We start from the raw sequence: 7056 nt of genomic DNA on the forward strand, positions 1-7056 counted from the left end.
CAAACAGTAATATATCTTTGTTCACGATCGGCCTTCACTTCCTGGAGACTCAAGGGCAAACCTGGAGCAGTAGCAACCCTAGGGTGGCCTCTGGCTGAATTCAGCAAGAGCGTGGCTTTGAAGCCTGCTGGGAGCGCTGGTCTCCAATTCTGCCACTGGGAGGCTATCTACAGGCAGATGCACTATCCCACTCTACCTGCTGGGACCTGGAGGCAGGGCCTAAGAATTCAAGCTTGCATGTCTTAGTAAGGATCCTCCAATCTGATTGCTTCAGGGGAATTGTTGTGATATCACTTTGAGAAGATATGCTAATAAGTAAGTAGCTAGGGTGTAAACTACGTGACTCACAGACATTGTTCAGAACAGCTTTTAGTTTAACTAGTAGAATGTATTGAGAAGGAGTTGCAGCTGTATGCTGATGTTAACAATAACTCTTGAATCTTTATAGTAAATGTGTTTGGTGAGTAATCCTGTATTACATTCTCAAATGAGCCAAATCTACATTTACTGCATCAGTCCTGTGTGAGATTGGCAAGTTTGTATTGAGCAAACATAATGCAACAAGAATCACAGCCATTTGTAGCTAAATAACTACAAGTTCTAGTGCAAAAGCCCATAGAAAGTATGTGGGTAAAATGAATGGCAAGTTCTGTTAATTTGCCACTGACTGCAAAATCTGGGCTTTTTAAGATTTGTGCATGCAAGCTACACTGAAGTAATTCTATCGCTTCTCAGCCTTTTGGCTAAGATCAAGTGTAGTATGGATCGGATGCTGCACTTGGTCGTGGTCATTGGGTTGCATTTAAGCTTCATATTCATATGAAGCAATTTTTAAAAGCGGCATCTCGGCCTTTTGGCTAAGATGCAAATGAGATCAAGCCTTGGAGGAGGAAACCTCCCCCTCCTCCAATCAGCTTGGCTCATGTAGATCAGGCCCAACACAGGTGTGAAGGCCCTATCTTGTCAGCTTGGATCGGAAATGTCTCAACTTGTTGAGACTCTGAATTGGACTCGATTTGATTGAATTGGAAAAGTATATTAAAAAAATTCTAAACCTTTCTGCATAGTGTCTTGAATCATACTGGAACTTGTGCTTTCCTTAAAGGATATTTAATCTCTTTGCCCCCACTACCACTACAACCGCACAGTCTTTCTCATGTTGCAGTTTGTAATGTTAGATTTGAAAAAGCGATCCATTATCGTTAACAGCATATCAAATTTTTATACATGCAAAATAGTAATTTCCCTGGAAATTCCCAATAATATACTTTCCAATAATAAATAGTATATAGTTTGTATAAAATTCCTGTTGGTGGGATAAAATGAGGCATTCAATTTGCAGTGAAGGAAAAAATTAACCAAAATATTGTTCTATGACTAGATTTATGCAATTGCATCAGTAAAACAACTAATGACACACCTGCCAATGGTTGCATGAAGGCAGCTGAGGTTGCACAAGAGGCCAGAATTGGGGGATTAATGTGGCAAATATTTGGGGTTATGGGGAAAGGGCTGGATGGGATTGTTGGCAGTGCAGGCTCGATGGGCCAAATGGCCTCCTTCCGCACTGTGGGGATTCTTGGATGTGTAAACAAGAATAAGAATTTTGAATCTGAGGCTTTGCAAGTAAAATACATTTTCAGTTAAGTCAATCTTGTCTAATTAAGTCTAAAGTCAAAGGAGTTAGCGTATTGTTCATCGAGCTTCTCTGGAAAAGAGCTAAATAACCATCCAGTTTGGAACTAGAATGAAGATTACAAAAATCTAAAAATTATTTTCAGAACACAGTGGATCATATACTGCTGGGGCCACTGGTGACTCATCTTTTGAAGGTCACCAAGTTAAATAGCGTAGGTGTAATACCAGATTAACATAGTGAAATCTTGTTCAAGTACATTTTTGAATCCAATTTAACTTTGAGATATTTTTGTTGAAGGTTTTCCTCTCAGAAGGCTAAGAAATCTGGAAAAAGGCCAAAACAGGGAACATATGTTTTGACATGGGAATGAGTTTGATGCACCAAGTGCTCTTTTCATGTATTCAATTTAATCTCTTAAATATGTCCATTAGAGACTCTGGTGGATAAGTGAGAAGGAGAAAAGCTATTTGGATTCTCATCTACTCTGATCTCTGTTTTTCTCAAATACATTCCTCAATGAATAGAAAAGGATTTTGCAACTAGATAATGAAAAATCCTTTCTCTCAAAGTGTCACTCTTGACTCAGCAGAAGTAAGAATATGAGTTGTTTATTCTTTTGTCAATCATGAGCAACACTGATAAGGCCAGTGTGTGTTACCCATCCCTAATTTCCCTTGAACTGACTGGCTTGCGGTGCCATTGCAGAGCACAGAATCAACCACATTACTGTGGGTATAGAGTCAAACAAGATCAGACCAAGTAAGGACAGCAGATTTTGTTTTTGAAAAGACCTGATGGAACCAGTTCGATTTTTGTTTTGTTCATCTAAGGGATGTGGGCATTGCTGGCTAGGCCAGCATTTATTATAATCAATGATAGTTATAATGGTCACCATTACTGAGGCTAGCTTTATATTCCATATTTATTAATTGCATCTAAATTCAGCTGCCATGGTGGGATTTGAAAGCATGGGCAGGATATTCCTACTGCGCGCATCTCAAGATCAAAAATTCCCGTCCGAGCTCAATAGATCTTTAAATGGTCCGCTGAATTTTCTGTCTCATCCGCTATGAATCCCAGGCAGGCGGGACAGGAAACTTTCAGCCTTTGTGCCCAGAACATGAGCTTGGGCCACTGGGTTACTAACCTAGTGACATTAACACTATGTCACCATTTCCCCATGAGTTCAAGACTCACTTCACAATCCAAGCATGTAATCCAGACTCCGAGTTTGCCACAATAGTGAGATAATGCCACATTGTCCGTGTCTCATCATTAATGGTGAGGTGATAAAGGTTGCCCCATCTGTCCTTGTTAAAGATCCCATTCTATTATTCGAAGAAGAACAGGAGATTTACCCCAGTAGTCTGGCAAAATGTATCCCTGAGCCAACGTCACTAAGTTAGGTTATTTGGTCATTCATTTTTGCTGTTTATAACATCTTGTCCTTTCATTCTTAGCTTTTCTGGCTTGTTTTGAATATCTATATTTAGATGGCTGTTTTCTGGAGTATTATGAATAGAACAGATTAAAAATTAAATACTTAAACAGGATGATATTAAAGAATTTTTCAGATAAAGCTCGGCACAACATCGTGGGCCAAAGGGCCTGTTCTGTGCTGTACTGTTCTATGTTCTATGTTCTAGAAGCCAGCCTTGAAAAATATTTTGCATGGATTTTTAGCAATTTTCATATCCAATAACACTTTGCTAAATTGAATGCTGAAATATTTGTGATGTTAGAAATATAGGTTCTATAATAGTCATATATGGAAGGAAGAAATGTACAGATTGCCTTTAACTACACATGTTCACAGTGACCATAAAATGAAGAATATTCAACCATCAGCCAATTCAGGAAATAAAAGTGAACATCACAAAATTAGGCACAAATTGGGAAAATTGAGTCCCTAATTGCGGGTGTTTCAAATAATATATTTTTGGGGAAAAAAATAAGGCTTGTCCTTTTGATAACATCTTACTAATTAATATTCCTTCATTAAAGTATATTTCGTAATTAATTATGTACAATTGTAAAGATGATGTATGGCATGTTTTATCAGTTGTCTGAATAATGATTATATCAATATGTGATGAGTAAAATGTGCTAATTTGCTATCTTTCCCAGGTAGTACTTAATCATGCCTGCTGTTTAATGATAGGCCTTGGGGGCATCTCCTCCATTTAAACTTGGGAATGGGGACTTTTCTTCTGCTTAAGTTTACGTTGCAGATCAAATTACAGAAGAGAATGAACCACTGTCTTATTATGGCCAACAGTATTCCCATACTGTGCATTTCAGATACCCGTACTCCTTCAACACGACAGAGATCGCCTTATGCTTGTCAGCTGAGCCTTACAGACCGGGAAGATCTAGACCTGTGTTGAGTTTGCTGATCTCCATTAAGACAATTAATTTTAGTAGCTCTGGGTTAGCGAAGAGAAATTAGGTTAGAGCAATGTAACCCATGGATGGCACAATGGTTAGCACTGCTGCCACACAGCGCCAGGGACCTGGGTTCAATTCCGGTCTCGGGTCACCGTCTGTGTGGAGTTTGCACGTTCACCCCGTGTCTGCGCGGATATCCTCTCACAGTCCAAAGAGGTGCGAATTAGGTGGATTGGCCATGCTAAATTTCCCCTTAGTATCAGGGGGACTAGCACGGTAAATACATGGAGTTACGGGGATAGGGCCTGGGTGGGATTGTTGTTGGTGCAGGGTCAATGGGCTGAATGTCCTCCTTCCGCACTGTAGGGATTCTATGATTCTAAAGACACGCACTGGGCACTCTGGGTGTGGATGAAGGTGAGATTGAGTTTGAACTGAGCTATAACACCCCACCCTACATTTGAAGATCCTCCTACTGCAGTCACTGCCCAGGGTCATATATGAAGATAACCAATTGGGTGAGGCAACAGAGGGTAACCACAACCTGTAGCATTCTACTCGGACATAAATCAATGATTCAGTCGAGGAGAGTGAAAGTCCAAAAATTATGGCCCTTTTTTAATAGCTGTTATCCATTGCCATACAATTTACAACTCACTTTAAATGCTTAATGTGAACCCAGCAATGTGGCTCTTTATGAAGTTGGAAAGCAGCAAGCTATTTTGTTGTATTACCAATAGGGGAAGCATAAGCATACTATTTGGCTGTTTTGGAAAGAATTAAATGCAGATTATTCCAAAATTCAACTGTCCCTGTTACTATAAAGAAATTAACCTTGTTTATGAATGTACAAGCTAAGGGTTATGAAATCAAGATGGAGAGATGAAGTTAAGATGCAAATCAAGCCATGACCTAATTGAATGGTGCAATAGGCTCAAGGGGCTCAATGGCCTATTGTTGCTTCAAAGTTCCATCCAAAATGCCAATTCCTGTGCTCTGTCATGTCAATTGACTGCAAGAAAAACCCTGTTCCCATTCGCACAAGATGCAAAACTATTTTCCAGATGCTGGTTTCATCATATACACTTAGCTCCATTGAAGCACTACTGATAGACATCTACAAAATTGAAGGGCATAAACAGGGTGGATAGTCAGGGGCTTTTTCCCAGGGTGGAAGTGTTAACTACAAAGGGGCACAGGTTCAAGGTGAGAGAGGGAAAGTTTAAGGGAAATGTGCTGGGGAAGTTTTTCACTCAGAGTGATGGATGCCTGGAACCCGCTGCCAGAGGAGGTGGTGGAAACAGGCACATGAGCAACATTTAAGAGGCATCTGGATGGGTACATGAGTAGGGAGGGAATAGAGGGATATGGACTGAGTAAGGGTAGAAGGTTTTTTTTTTTAGTTAGGGCATCATGATTGGCACAGGCTTGCAGGGCTGAAGGGCCTGTTCCTGTGCTGTACTTTTCTTTGTTCTGTTTGATTTTTTGTTCTGTTTTTATTTAATCATAAACAACATTCAAAGTTGTCACACCAACTTTATCGAATTAAACTGTTGAGAAAACCTCTTGGGAAAATTTTTAAATTTTTAAAAAGGCTAATACTGCTTCCCAGAGCACCCTTTAGAATGTAATCGCCACACACGTTTCTTGCATTTCTTTCTGAGGAACTTACTTGTCAAGCCATAGAGTAAAACCTGGGGACTGATGAACCAAGGGTCCATAGTTGCATTCCTGAATGAGTTGTTTTCTGAATTACGCTATTGGAAAACCATTCTTGATACTCAGCTGGTTGTGGGCTTCACCCCTTGGTCAAAGTGTGTCTGGAGGAGCAGAAAAATATCAGTTCACAAAAGCATGAAAGTTCTAACTAACTTGCAAAAAAACCACAGCTAAGAAATCACTGTATAATAACTTCATAAAATCCTAAGAAATGTATTGAATATTATAGGAATAGCTCTCTCTCTAATTAAGAAATCCCCGTAGCACTTTACTGGGCTGATGAACAAGAGATAGCAAAAGCAATCTCTGCCAAGGACATTTACTTTAGCAGAGACATTGAAACAAGACAATATTAATCCTGATAACGAAAGAGTCACTTCATGACCAATTCAAGTTAAACATGACGTCTAACAAGCTATGAGCCATGAGATGACTTCCTGGGCTTCTGACAGAGAGCAATTCTCTTGAATTTCTGTGGCCAATTGAATAAATGAGAGCCAGAAATAAGGTATATAAAAGGGCCCTATAATCACTTCAGACAGGAAAGAGCCACACAACATGGACCAATGCTGGCTCCAGTCTACGAACTTCTCTGTCTCAGAAGAGCACAGGTTCAACTACCCTTTGTTTAAGAAGGGTAGCAAGAATAATCCAAGTAATTACAGGCTGGTGAGCCTTATGTCAGTGGTCGGGAAATTATTGGAGGGAATTCTTCGAGACAGGATTTACCCCCACTTGGAAATAAATGGACGTATTAGCGAGAGGCAACATGGTTTTGTGAAGGGGAGGTCATGTCTCACTAACTTGATCGAGTTTTTCGAGGAAGTGACGAAAACGATTGAAGGTAGGGCAGTGGATATTATTTACATGGACTTCAGTAAGGCCTTTGACAAGGTCCCTCATGGCAGACTGGTGCAGAAGGTGAAGTCGCGTGGGATCAGAAGTGAGCTGGCAAGGTGGATACAGAACTGGCTCGGTCATAGAAGTGGAGATGCCGGCGTTGGACTGGGGTAAACACAGTAAGAGTTTTAACAACACCAGGTTAAAGCAGTTAAAGTCTTTAACCTGGTGTTGTTAAAACTCTTACTCGGTCATAGAAGACAGAGGGTAGCAGTGGAAGGATGCGTCTCTGAATGGAGGGCTGTGACAAGTGGCGTCAGTAAGAAGTCTCACAACACCAGGTTAAAGTCCAACAGGTTTATTTGGTAGCAAATACCATAAGCTTTCGGAGCACTGCTCCTTCATCAGATGGCACAAGTGGCGTTCCTCAGGGATCAGTGTTGGGACCTTTGAGGGGCATTGAGTTTAAA

General features: G+C 40.4%; 1 pseudogene; it reads left to right on the top strand.

Annotated features, from left to right (window-relative positions):
* Positions 1-723: 723 nt before the first annotated feature.
* On the top strand, positions 724-933 carry LOC144505715 (U2 spliceosomal RNA; annotated as a pseudogene).
* Positions 934-7056: the final 6123 nt, after the last annotated feature.

The sequence above is a fragment of the Mustelus asterias genome, chromosome 16 (genome assembly GCF_964213995.1).
Source record: "Mustelus asterias chromosome 16, sMusAst1.hap1.1, whole genome shotgun sequence".
In the NCBI taxonomy this organism is placed as follows: Eukaryota; Metazoa; Chordata; class Chondrichthyes; order Carcharhiniformes; family Triakidae; genus Mustelus; species Mustelus asterias.